This window comes from Amblyomma mixtum, chromosome 10 (genome assembly GCF_055824585.1).
Source record: "Amblyomma mixtum isolate Tamu chromosome 10, ASM5582458v1, whole genome shotgun sequence".
In the NCBI taxonomy this organism is placed as follows: Eukaryota; Metazoa; Arthropoda; class Arachnida; order Ixodida; family Ixodidae; genus Amblyomma; species Amblyomma mixtum.
The window spans coordinates 146,071,709-146,086,068 of record NC_143021.1 but is presented as its reverse complement, the minus strand read 5'-3'; the positions used below and the strand labels follow the sequence as shown (position 1 = coordinate 146,086,068).

At 54.5% G+C, this 14,360-nt stretch overlaps 1 pseudogene; it reads left to right on the top strand.

Annotated features, from left to right (window-relative positions):
* Positions 1-361: 361 nt before the first annotated feature.
* Positions 362-14,101, top strand: LOC149327225 (uncharacterized; annotated as a pseudogene).
* The last annotated feature ends 259 nt before the right edge of the window (positions 14,102-14,360 follow it).

Sequence of the window (14,360 nt, the reverse complement as noted above, 5' to 3'; positions counted from 1 at the left end):
CTGGACGGAACTCTAGCCACAGCCTTTCGTTACTCTCACTGCGACAGTACTGAATGGTCCCGACATTTGCGCGCACGTTAGCACGTTAATGGGGCTTATCTAATCGTCTTCATTACAACTCTATTCAGCACTGCTGGTTGCGCCGTCACAGTTTCCTATCACATCTTCCTCACTAATAACATGCTGCACATAATTCTTCCATTTCTGAGCAGTCATTTGCATGATGCCTTGCCAAACCAGAGGCTCCACGTCTTGGAGCTTAAACTTCTTGTTTTGACTAGCCACGAAACCCTTCACATCGCTCCCAACAAGCTCTATCGGGTTTCAGTTGGCAGTGGTAGGATGGCAGGCACACAACGAGATGGCCAGCAGCTTCAATGATGCAGTCCATCGGTCCATCGATGCAGCCATCGGTATCGGTCCCCACCTGTGTTGACGTCGTTGACAAGCTTCATGAGCTCGGCCTTCACCATGTTCCTTCTCCACGCGACACCTTTTCCGAACAGCCAAGTCTGTACGTCCGTTTTTGAGGCTACTCATCCGCCGTACTTTACCCTGCTACACAGAATGATATGGCGTGTTGTCCATCACTGTAATGCTGCTGGCTTCTTCGGGGACAACATTCAGCCTGCTTTCAGCGTGTGCGTTATCCACTGGTAAAGCTTTCGCTCGCTCACCTGGGTGAGTTTTGGCGTCCTCTTGATGAGCGCATTCGTACTTGAACTGCCCCCGCTCTCGACGCGAAGCACTTCAAGAATCCATCTGCGATCGCCTGCTTTGGAAAGCAGCGCAATGTCGGTGTAGGGCACATAGGCGCACAACCGACTCGGCCGACGCCATGTTGGAAAATAGCGACGCATCACTACTTCGCAGCAGGCCTCTTCTGAGCTGAGTCCATACGGACTTTTTCACCAGTGATTGACGAACACTCTAGCATCTAAATCTACCAGTCCAAACTATGTTTTCAATTGCTGTGGTTATTGTTTCATTAATAGTCTTAAACTGCTAAAATATTCGAAGAACTCTGTTTGTGTTCCTGTTTTCCTGATTGGACGAGAGATTGTGCCTTCCGTAGTGCTTCAAATATCTTGTGACAATAAGTAAACAACTGCTGCCGCCTCAGCTATACTGCAACGCCGTAAAACTGCATCTGGGGGAGCCTAATGGCGTGTTTGCATCAGCGTGGCACCCTAATAGTGGAAAACTAAATGTGAAGGCTGAGAAAGCATTTCTGCATATTGAAAATTGAAAACAGCGTCTCTGACACCGAACTCACTGCTCTCTGCTTTCTTGGAGTGGAGATCCTCAGTCCCGGCTATTGCAGCAACGTCCATGTACTCACTCAGTGCTTCTATATTTTATGCGTATACAGTGAGCTTTGAGGACTTGCAGCGCCCCTCGCTCCGCGTTCTGGTCGCGGGCCACAGCACAGCGCCGGACAAGGAAGGAGAGGTTGGCACTAGGCCGCCGCAGCACGAGCAGCGCAATAAAAATAGTTCGAGTCTCAACGCTGACGGAGCTGGTTCTTCCTCGCCTTAGCGCCAACAGATTTGGTGACCCGGCATCGAACTTGCAACCCCATCCTCCTAAATCGATTCCGCTGGTTCTTCTGCCCTGACTACAGGGGCGATACGCCCCAAGACGCTCCGCCTCACGGCACTTCGTTGCCTAAGTTCCAACCAGTCAACTTGCCGCCGTTCCGGCCTATTAGCCCCCGCACCTGGCTCCTGCAGGTTGAGGCGCATTTCCAGCTGCGACGTATCACCAGCCAGGAAACCGAGTTCCTCCATCTCGTGTCTTCACTGCCACCTGACGTCGGCGAGGAATTAGCGGACGTCATCACCTTGCCGGACACGGCCCGTCCCTTCGACACTTTGAAGGCAGCTGTTGTCGACCGAAGTCAGCGTCCGAGCGCCGCAAACTCCAGCAGCTCCTTACCGCTACCGGGCTCGGTGACAGCTGTCATTCGCAGCTCCTCCGCCGCATGCTCCAGCTTCTTGGAGACCCCCCCCCCCTCCGCCAAGCAGGACACTCTAATGAGTGAGCTGTTTTTCCGGCGTCTTCCCCAAAAAAGGCTCCCGCCCTCGCGGCTACGGGTGATGTCTCAATGGACAAACTCTCCGAACTCGCTGACCGCGTTGCGGGCTACTCACGGCACCCCAACCTCAGCGCCGTGACCTCTCTTCCTGCAGCTACTCCCGCCTCCTCCCAGCTTGCGAGCATAGAAGGTCGACTGGATGCTCTTGCTAAGTAGCTCGATATCCTCGCGCCATTGTCACACCGTTCTCCACCGAGGTTCAGGTCACGCCGCCGCTACCCGGCACCTTCGTGTTCTCCGGAGCGCCATCCATCTGAAGCGCGACCCAAGCCCTTGCCCACGGCTCTCTGCTAGTACCACCGTAATTTCGGCAGCTCTGCCAGCAAGGGCACCAACCCGTGCTTACGGACATGCCACCTCTTTTACGTTTCCGACAAGATCACTGGCGCTCATTTCCTGGTCGGCACGGGAGGACCAGTCAGCCTCTTAGCAACATCTTGGGCAGATCGGCGCGCAACGAGCAGACCTCCCCGCTCCAAGCTATAAATTCCCCCATCGCACGTACGGCCACTAGTCCCGTACGCTTAACCTTGGATTGCGCCGCAGGTTTCATTGGACTTTCATTATCGCTGACCTCGCGCAAGCAGTTCTCGGCTCTGACTTCCTCACCTTCTTCAACCTCGCCGTCGACATGCAAGCTCATCGCCTCACAGACCTCCATACACTCCTCTCCATCAGCGGCGTACTCTACACCGCTGCGACAATGGGCCATCGAGTTCTCCTTCCCGTTCCGCCGCATGCGAAACTTCTTAATGATTTTCCCAACCTTAGGAAGTCCCACACCAGAGAGTCACCGGTGATGCACCCGATCACCAACCACATCGTGACCTCTGAACCTCCGATGTTTGCACGCCCCTTCCGCCTGTCTGGAAGACACCTTGCCGTTGCGCGCCGTGAGTTTTAACACATGCTTGAACTCGGCATCGTGCGTCCGTCCTCCAGCATCCGGTTATCGCCACTCCACATGCTCACAGTATTGATACGGTCAACTAGACACAATGTGGAGATTACTGCGCTCTGAATGCTCACACCTTACCTGACCGCTACCCGCATCCTCACATTCAGGACTTCACATCAAACATGGCTGGGTGCACAATCTTCTCTAAGATTGATTTAGTGAAAGCTTACCATCAAATCCGTGTGGAACCCGCGTGATATTCCGGAAACGGCCATTACCAGATCGTTCTGCCTCTTTGAGTATCTGAAGATGCCTTTTGGATTGCGCAACGCCTCACAGACTTTTCAGTGAGCTATCAACGAGGTTACACATGGACTCGACTTCGTGTTCGCTTACAACGATGATTTTTTCGTCGCCAGCTCATCTGGTTCGTAGCATGAAGCTAACCTGTGCGCTCTCTTCCGCCGCCTTCATGAATATAGGCTCGTTATCAACGCGGAATGCCTCTTTGGCACAGCTAACATAGAGTTCCTAGGCCATCTTCTCATTCCACAAGGTATTCGGCCTCTCGACAGCAAACTAAAGGTTAATTAAGATTTTCCACCCCCGCGTCACTAAAAATCTGAGAGTTCTTGGACTTTCTGAGCTTTCATTGCCACTTTCTCCCGAAGTGCGCCAATTTCCAGGAGCTTCTCACGGATCTTTTGGCTACCAAAAAAGAGCCTGCTGCGACATTTGAGTGTAGTGATGACGCTGCATTTGCATTCGCTGCTGCCAAGAAGGCACTCGAAGACGCCACCTTGTTAATACATCCAGTTTCTGACGTCACCGATGCATCGAGCATTGCTGTCAGCGCAGTTCTCGAACAGCACGCCACTAGTTCGCAGCCTCTGGGTTTTTCCTCCCAAAAGCTGGAGCCACCTGACGCTAAATACAGCCCCTTCAGTCGAGAACTCGCGGTGCACCTCACCATCAAGCATTTTTGTCACTTTCTGGAGGGCCCGGACTTCCACGTCGTCACAGACCATAAGCCCTTGACGTTTGCCATCCAACGAAATCACAGCACCTACACTGCACGCGAGAGCTGCCAGCTGTGTTTTACCTCCGAGTTTACCGTCGATCTCGGTCACATCCACGGGTAGGAAAATGCTGCGGCTGATGCACTTTCCCGTTTCGGTGCCATGGCATCCGAATCACCACTGTACAAACAAAAGCTAGCAGCTGCACAGCGCAATGACGCAGAGCTGCATCTCTTTCACTTCTCATTCACGTCCCTCTCGTTCTCTGAATGTCCGCTGCTGTTTTCGGCTAACGTCATTGCATGCTATACATCCACTTGCGTCTCGGGCCCTTACGTACCTCTGGCTTTCCGTCGCACCATTTTTGAAAAACTGCGCCCCATGAGCCACCCCTGTATTCATGCGACGCAGAAGTTAGTCACATCTCGCTTCCTTTGGCCAAGCATCCATTCCGAAGTTTGTCGGTGAGTATGAGCCTGCCTTCAATACCAGCGCGTCAAAGTTCACGGGTCTCCTTTTCGACCTCCCGACACGAGATACCCTCCGTCCACATGGACCTTGTTGGACTACTCCCGTCATCTCGTGAGGCCTCTTACCTGCTCACATGTGTGGATCATTTCACCCGCAGGCACGAGGCGTTGCCCATTGCTGACACTACGGCAGAGACAGTTGCTTCGGCCTTCATGGCCGGCTGGGTGTATCGTTTTGGCGGCTGCCTGTCGTCACCACCGACCGCGGCCGCCAGTTTCATTCGCCCTCTTCACCGTCCTTGCCAACATACTGGGTGTCCGCCACTTTCCTATTGTCACGTTGTAGTGACGGCAGTCCAACGGTCAGGAAGACACCAGAAATCCTTGCAAACGAAGCTCTTTATTTGGGCTGACTTGCGCCCGCAAAAGAACTGAATCACTCGGTGGCGGCGTAAGCAACAAGCATGCTCGTCAATCGTCGATCCACAAATGTCCGCCGCTCGCGGCATCGCTCAATTTAAAGCCGGCAAGGAAACTTCCAAATAACAGGACAAGATCATCTACAGTAATCTGGAAAAACCTAGATGCAGCCTTTCATGGCTGCGATCAATCGAGATTAGTCTGGTCGCTTCTCGCGTCACGAACAAAAGTGATAACAACCCTTTCCTGCAGCCTTGAGCGGGAACGAACAAACACTACAATGATACGTGGCATTACCCCTTCCAAAGAAGCATCGTCTCGATGCTTTAAAATGAAAATAAACACGGAGAATGCTTCGAGAACTTAGAGTCCTTTAACGTTCCTAATAACGTGTAAGGGCAGCGGTAAAAGCTTCAAGTCTGGCTGTGTCGTCGTCGTCGTCGGTGTTGTCGTAGTTTTTGTCGTATTTGTCGTCGTAGTCGTAGGGATCGTCCTCGTCGTAGGGATCGTCCTCGTCGTAGGGGTCGCCGTCATCGTAGGGGTCGCCGTCATCGTAGGGGTCGCCGTCATCGTAGGGGTCGTCGTCATCGTAGGGGTCATCGTCGTCGTAGAGGTCGTCGTCGTCGTAGAGGTCGTCGCCGTCGTAAAGGTCGTCGCCGTCTTAAAGGTCGTCGTCGTAGGGGTCGTCGTAGTTGAGGCATAGTTTTGTGTTTTCGTTGATGGAGGATCTTAGTTCTTGCGCTCATCAGAAACCTCACCTCCAGATGCTGCTTTATTCAGTTTAACCTTCGGGGCCTGGGGGAGCGTCCGCGCACTGCGTAGCCTCGGCTAAGAGATACCAGGCGCGGTGACGATGGCGACGGGGAACGTGATAGGCGGTTGGGCGGTGAGCATTCTTCCCGACGCAAAGCTCCTCGATTTCGGCTGGTCGCTGGCCGGGTCGGGGTCGTGGGGCGTCGTAAGCAAACCTTCGGATGCCCATTCTTCTGTATGGGCAGTACCGGAGAATGTGACCGGCTTCTCTGCAGTGGAAGCATAGTGGGAGGCGCTGGTCGGGTGTTCTCCACTCGTCGCATTTCCTAGGCTGGGTGCGACGCTCGTAGGGCGGGCGACTTGGGGCGAGAGGGCGGCGCTCCAGCGCAGCTGGCTAAGGGCGATAGGGGCTTGGGTACCGTCGTCGAGGTACAGGACGGCGCACTGCTGCGGCGTAAGTCATGGCTGGAGGCTCCAGAGGCTACGTGGTAGACTGTTGTCAGGTCCTCCGGTGGATAACTCAAAGGGCTGGCGTCACGACTTGCAGGGGTTGTCCGGTACCTGGAAGGCTACCCAGCACCTCCACCAGATGTCACGTTGTAGTGACGGCAGTCCAGCGGTCAGGAAGACACCAGAAATACTTGCGAACGAAGCTCTTTATTTGGGATGACTTGCGCCCGCAAAGGAACTGAATCACTCGGTGGCGGCGTAGAAAGAGAAGTTTATTTTTTCTGTTTTAACATAGAAAATACAAAAGAAAACAGATGAACTTAATTCTCTGATCAGTCAAGCACATGCGCAGTGACGCAGCACTGAGCACGTCAGTAATGCAATAAAAATGCCGATACTCGACCGCCGCGCAGGACGATAAAGTATGTCGACCATTTGCGCAAGAACTCAGCCTCGCTCATTGACAGAGCGTCCATGCATGCTTGTTCAAAGAGGCGCGTGCGCAGGCGCTGCAACATTGGGAACATTGTTCTTTGCGGACGCCCATTTAAGGATGCCACTCCACGCTGCCGCCACAAAACGAACATGCCGACACACAAGAGCATATTTTGAAACACTTCGGGAGAACTAGTGCGCGCTTCCAGGCGGGTTAAAAACATGCGTGACACTAATGTCCAAAAGGTGCGCCCAACTACACACTCAAACATTGCGTGCTGCAAAGTTTCAAGCAGACCGCACTGCGGGCATCGGGCGGAGGGCGCCACGCCCCACGCCGCAAGGCGGTCTCTTGTGGGCAGGACCCGCCAGCCTCGCAGCCAGCCGAAGTCCCTGACATCTGCAGGAAGCGTAGCTGAGGTCAGTTGGCGCCAGCGTGCCCGTCTCGTTTTCTGGAGTTGTTCGCGGGTCAGCGCAGCGACCGTTAGTGCTTCACACATTCTGGAGGGTGGGGTTTCATCAACATCCAGATCGGGCACGCTGGCAGTCAACGACGTCAGTGTGCGACGCACATTAACGAAAAATGCCGGCGGCTGCTCGGCTGTAGGGCCAACCACGTGTTGTGAAAAAAAACACGTTACGCGCTGTACCAAGAAAATATGTGAGGAGTGTTCTCCCGGGATAGTCTGGGTTGCGTACAAGATCTCGTACTCCTCGCAAGGCGAGCACATTGCACATGGTGCGGATACAATTTATACCAAACCCACCCATGTACGATGGAAGGCGAATGAACATTCGTGCCACAAGTTCGGTTTTGCCCGCCCAAACGAAAGAGCCACAGGCTGAGGTTAGCCTGCGCGCAAACGTGCGCGGTGGGTTTGCGACGCGGGCGACAAAAAAACATGCGGCTAGGATTGTGGACTTAACTATATAGCAGCGCTCTGCCATTGAAAGGCGGAAAGTTGACGCCACCGAGAGGCGTTTCTCAGCGTTCGTGCGGAGGTTAGTCCAGGTTTCGCGGGCTATTTCTCCGCTGGCGAGGAATACTACTCCCAGGACTTTCACTCCCTGCACCCACTCCACCTCGCCCGCAAGGTTCGGTGTGAAGGTGCCAAACCTTAGTGCCTTGCTTTTGCCCTGTTCAATAGGGCCCCCGATATCTCGCTGTACTCGAGAAACAGCCGCGAAAAAGCGGCGTAGCTATCCTCGTCCTTGAGGAAAAGCGACACGTCATCGGCGTAGGCCGATACCTTGATTTGGCCCTGGCCAGGCAGAGGGAAGCCGCGTATGGATGGGCTGTCGTTAATGCGCCGGATGAGTGGATCCAGGCATAACACGAAGAATGTTGGGGAGAGAGGGCATCCTTGCCTTATGCCCCTGGTGACTGAGAAGGGAGCGCTCTGGTGGCCGTTTACGGAGAGACGAGCATTCAGGTCTGCGTAAAGTAAGCGCAGCCTGCTGACAATTTGCGGAGGGAATCCCAAGGCTTCAAGGACTCCGAACAGATACGAGTGTTCCACCCGATCGAATGCTTTCGCCTGGTTTAGTGAAACAAAGCACCCGCTGAAGCCCGTCCTGCTGGCAAATGTGAACAGGTCTCTAGTGAGTGCCAATGCATCAAACACAGAGCGGTCAGGGACGCTGCTGGTTTGAGCCCGGTGGATTAGGTGAGGTAGGATCGTCCGCATTCTTGTGTTCAGTAAAGATGTGACTATTTTGTAATCTGCGTTTAAGAGGCTTATGGGCCGCCATGCTTGCGGGTCGGAGGGGTCACCGCCCGCTTTCGGAATGAGTATGATGCGACATTCGCGGAAAGAGTTTGGACGTAACCCATCCGCGAGGAAGCCGTTGACCATCATCAGGAGCGCTCCTTGGATCTCGTAAAAAAAGTTTGAATACAAACTTGTTGGAATGCCGTCTGGACCGGGGGCAGAGGCTGCATTCATACTCTGCAGGATGGCGTGCAGCTCTTGGCTTGTGGCTGGTGCGCAAAGGTTTTCATGCAGCTCTTCAGCTACTCGTGGCAAGTTTCCAAAAAAGCTTTGTAGAAGCCCGTCATAACCATCTTGAAGATGTAGCCAACTGTCCGTAGAGAACAGGTTCGAAAAGTGGCTTGCGAAGATCGTGCAGATATCGGCCGTGGTTTTGCTTTGGGTGCCGTCTGGGAGTGTCACGAAAGGCACAGTAGCGGGAGCGAATTCCTCTGCCGTGCCTGCGCGTACGTGTCGTAGCACAGCCGGGTCTGATATCGGCCGCCCGAGCTGGTGTGCACGACTAGCTGCCCGTGATGACTGGCAGAGCAACACGTGGTAACGTGCTTTAAGTAGACTCAGGTAATCGCTCATGGCAAAGGTTAAGGGTGCTCCCCTTTGCACTATACGGATGCGCTTGAGGGTGTCATTCAGTGCATGAGTTACCCGGCGTCTGCGGTCTTGACCGGCCGCCACCAGAGTTGCCTGCCAACGAGCCTTGAGTGTGTCCCATGAATCAGTCGCAACGAAGCTCTTGCACGATGCTGCCAACGCCGTACGCAGCGACGCCACGCTTTCCGGGTCCGCCAGTAGGCTCGTGTCCAGGCGCCACGTAACAGTACGTGGGGTGTCCTCACCAAAGTCGAGCCTGACTGACAAGGGGTGGTGATCGGAAATCACCGGCGTGCCTGCAGGGAACGCGAGAACTTCGCAGCTAACGACAAAAGAAGCGAGCTCTGGTGGAAAATAGAATTTGTCTATCCGACTCGCTGACTGCTCTCTCAAACGTCGCTCCAAAGGCATCCCCGTGAAGCTGCACCCACGCGTCAGACAAGCGGAACTGAGTCACGAGATCGCGGAGCGCGGGGGCACCGCAATAACGGCGACCGTGACCCTGTCCGCGGACGTCACGGTCGATGTTAAGTACACAATTGAAGTCACCGACGATGAAAGTGGGGTAGGGATCAAGGAGGAATGAGTCGAGGCGCTCAAAAAAATCAGAACTACTAGTCCGCCGTGCTGGCGCATATACAACCAACGCACGTACCCGCCGCTGGTTTAGTGTGAAGTCGACCGCAAGAGTGCGGCCGTCCAGCCCGAAAGTGCAATGAGCACCCGCGCGCAGGCAGGGGTTTACAAAAACGACATCAACACCGCACATATGAAAATCAGTCAACGAAAAATAAGCAAAAACAGAAAACCGGGTGGTGAAATTCAGCACATCAAGTGAAGTACGGAAGTTGCATTCCTGTAAAAACAGGATGTCGACGCCCCTAGCCCTGGCAAAGTGCATCACCTCTCTCTGTCTGTCTACGGATTGAAATCCCCGAACATTCAGGGAGAGGAGATGCACAACCGCCATGACTGCCAAGAGCACCGACGGCATAGCATACAACCTAAAGAGCGCTGCCATGGGCGGCGCTTAGCGCGCGCGGCACTTTTTTGCTAGAACGTTCGTTAACAGTCCCTTCGGATTCAGATGATTGGGGGTGGGCACGTTTGAAGTCTGGTCGGGAAAAGTCCATGTTTTCGGGGCCGTCGGCGCTTGTGGCCTCGCTCACCGGTTGCTGCGTGGTCTTGGCGACGCTCGCAGCTGAAGCCGATGCCGACGCCAGGGTCGCCGATGGGAGGGTGTGGCTGGCTGGTGACGGGAAGCGCGCGTCGTCCGCACCTCCAGGAGTCGTCGTTCCTGACACCTGGCCGCACGTCAAGTCGCCTGTCAGGCGAAGCGGCGTGACTTTGTCCGGTACGTCCACCAGGTCGCCCGACGCCACGCTCGACTCAACGCCGCTGCTGCTCTCGGTGTTGAAGGAAGCTGTGCGGGGTAGCGGCGGCAAGGGTTCCGCGAAAACAGCACCGAACGGCTCCACCTCGTTTGAAGGCGTCCCCTCGAGCTGCTCCTTCACGGGCACCTCCGTCGCGGGGGTGGGCTCGGGCTCCCTCGGGCTACTGGTCGTAGGGTCCGCGTCGGCAACAGGCGTCCGGACAGTTGGTGTGCTCCGCGTTTCTGCGACCACGTTGTCCTTGCTCGGTTCCTTTCTCGAGGCGGCGGCCGCCGCATAGGACCGTGGTCGCAGGCAGTCCGCTGTGGCGTGGCTTCCACCGCAGCGCCTGCAAGCCGCTCCGCATCCGGCCGTGTCGTGGCCGAACACCTCGCAGCGAGCGCACCGCGGCGTTCGACACGCCGCGCCGATGTGGCCGTCCTGCCCGCAGCGGGAACACACCTTCCGGACGCCTCGGTAGTCAAACATGACGCGGTGGCCCTGGACGGTCAAGAAGTTCGGCACTGCCTGCTTCATCTCGATCCGGACCACGCGCGTCCCGTTGCCGACGTGACGACGGCCCTTGAGGACGGGATGGGTGATGTCAAGCACCTTGCCGTAGGAGCTCAGTGCCGCTGCCAGCGCCGCGTCTCCCACGAACAGCGGCACACGAAAAGCCGTCACGTGGACCACGGCAGGACCCACGCAGGCTACTGGGACGGAAGTGCCGTTCACGTTGAAGGCGCCTTCCACGAGCATCTTCTCCGCCGCCGCAGCCGAGGCCATGGCGACGCAGAACTTCATGCCTCCATGGTGCTGGAGGCTCTCTAGCCCTTTCGGGCCGACAACCAACTCGATGCCGTCGACGATGTCGTCAGCTGTCGCGTCGGAAGTAACTGTAAATGAAAAACAGTGCGCCTTTGGGGGCGGCGCACGGAACACGGGAGGGGCAGCAGGTCCCGGGCCTCCCATGACGTCACGGGTGGCCGGCTGGGCTGCTGCTTGCACGAACTTCACGCAGTTTGCCCGAGCACCGGCAAAGGCACGGCGCCTGGGCGGGGGAGGCTGGTTGCGGAACCTCCGGGTCGCAGTGGATCCGGAGCCCGCCTGCACTTGTCGATGAAACTTCTCAGGAAGCCAGCGCCGAAAAAAACTTCGCTGGGTCTGGACGAGCTCGGGCAGCAACAAGCGTGCTCGTCAATCGTCGAACTACGAATGTCCGCCGCTCGCGGCATCGCTCAATTTAAAGCCGGCAAGGAAACTTCCAGATAACAGGACAAGATCATCTACAGTAATCTGGAAAAACCTAGATGCAGCCTTTCATGGCTGCGATCAATCGAGATTAGTCTGGTCGCTTCTCGCGTCACGAACAAAAGTGATAACAACCCTTTCCTGCAGCCTTGAGCGTGAACGAACAAACACTACAATGATACGTGGCGAGCGGCGGACATTCGTAGATCGACGATTGACGAGCATGCTTGTTGCTTACGCCGCCACCGAGTGATTCAGCTCTTTATTTGGGCTGACTTGCGCCCGCAAAAGAACTGAATCACTCGGTGGCGGCGTAAGCAACAAGCATGCTCGTCAATCGTCGGTGTACGAATGTCCGCCGCTCGCGGCATCGCTCAATTTAAAGCCGGCAAGGAAACTTCCAGATAACAGGACAAGATCATCTACAGTAATCTGGAAAAACCTAGATGCAGCCTTTCATGGCTGCGATCAATCGAGATTAGTCTGGTCGCTTCTCGCGTCACGAACAAAAGTGATAACAACGCTTTCCTGCAGCCTTGAGCGTGAACGAACAAACACTACAATGATACGTGGCATTATGACCGCCTACCATCCTTTGGGAAATGGCATGGTGAAACGTCTTTATCGCCAACTGAAGGCGGCTCTTACCACTTACCAGTCAAGGGAACGCTGGTCCGACCACTTTCCCCTCTTCTCAACATCCGCTCAGCACTGATGGCTGACCTAGGCTGCTGTTCTCCTGAGCTAGTCTACGGTGTTCCCCTGCGCCTCTCTGCGGAATTCTCTCCTGCGTCCACTCCGTTCATTTATGATACTTCCAGCTACTTCCGAGACCTGTACACCACATTTCGACACATTACTCCTGTCATCCTCGCCGCCCGTCACCCTCAGTCCGTGTTTGTCAGCCAGGATCTGGACTCCTGCAGCCATGTCTTCGCCAGCCGTGACCTTGTCCATTCTCACGTAACGCTGGCCTACGAAGGACCGTACCGCATGTTCCATAGTTCGAAGAAGACCTTCACGCTCGACACCAACGGTCGTGAAGGCTACGTGTCAGCTGAGAAACTAAAACCAGCCTTCATTGCCGCTCCTCCGCCGGTGGTCCCTCCAGTAACTCTCGCTTCGACTGTGCCACCGTTCTGTGCGGTCTGCTCTAAACAAGTCCCCTGGGCACATGCTGTGGCATCAGCTTTAAGGGGGTGGGGGCCTATAGCACCCTTGCACTGCGTTCTCGTCGCAGGCCATGGCACAGCGCCGGAGAAGGAAGAAGAGGTTGGCGCTAGGCCACCGCAGCACGACCAGCAAAATTAAAACAGTTCGAACCTCAACGTTGTCGGTGCTGGCACTTCCTCGCCTTAGCACCCACAGACTCCTCCCTGCGCCCTAGCAGATACTGCAGGTATCGTTGATGAATGCTTGTCAAGAGCATGTTAACGCCGGTGCTCGGTCTTTTCAATAATTTACTCGGACATTAACCTCAGTGCTCGTAAGCCCACAAATGACCGCAGCCATCCTTCTAATATGTACTTAAATTCCGTATCATATGGTGTAGCATAGACTGTATAAGAGATTTAAGGTCTCGAGGATGCGCATTGACTATCAGAGAAGCTACACTGGAAGACACCAGATGAACTCCGACCACTTAGGTTTCTTTGCCGTGTGCTGACATCGCACAGAACTGCGAATTACGGTCGCAACGTTAGGGATTTGGTCTCGCGTCGTTGGACTCAGCAGCCGACGTAATGCCTACAGAGCTGCCAAAGCAGGAAATTCTTCCAGCATTTCGCCTACATCGAAATGCTAGGGGCCTTTCTATGTACTGTGCGATGTCACTGCACGCTAAAGAATACCAGATGGTCCAAATTATCGGCAGCCCTACACTACGGCCTGCCTCATAGCCTGAGATGCTTTGGGACGTTGAACACCTCAGACCAAACCAATCTATCTTGATCTCAACTTTGCAAAAATTTTAATCTTATGGAAGTTTCGTGATGACTATTAAAGTGCATCCTTGCCTAAAGCGGGTTCTAGGGGTCATGCACTGCAATTTTTAACAGCAGCGAAAATTACGATCGGATGCCGCACAGCAACCGCCGCGGTGGCTCGACGGACTTGCCACTGTGCTGCCTAGCCCAAGTTGAAGGCGTTGAATCCCAGACGCAGCAGCCGCGTTTGAGCAGAGGCTGAATGCCAACCCACCTGTACGGTGTTAGTGCATGCAAATGCGGTCGAAATTTATCCTAAATCCTTCACTACCGCGCTATTCATACTAGGCAACGCGCAGATTCCGAAATGTAAATCCTCGTACTATACCGCACTGTACTTGCCGGTGCTTTGAAGAAATATGCCCATACGTTCTCAGTTACCAAGGGTCGGCTCGCAGACACCCATTTCACAAAATCAGCATGAATTTAGAGGTTGAGCGACTAGTTTGGCGTTCTGTGTTTTATGCAATTTCTGAATAGTTTTGCATTACGAAGAACGTGGTGCTATTGGGCCAATAAAAACATTTTATTGTTTTTTTTTCAGCGGCACTGCGGGATGGATGCCGATAAGGATGATGAGCTCAAGTGAGAGTACTTCTTGAATAACTACAATCACTATTTATTCACTTTTTGCCTGTTTTGTGGGTTCATATGAAACGCTAAAAGGCAATGTTATGTATTCTGGGTTAACACAACACATTTTCGTGGACACATTTTCACTTCCGTACTTCTCGGAACAACTTTCGCCGTCACCTCCTGACCTTACTTTCATAGCAGTCTAGAATCAAGCTCACTTGGATGTATTGACTCAACCCATGCCTTCACAAGAGCACGCTCCAAGGGTTCCC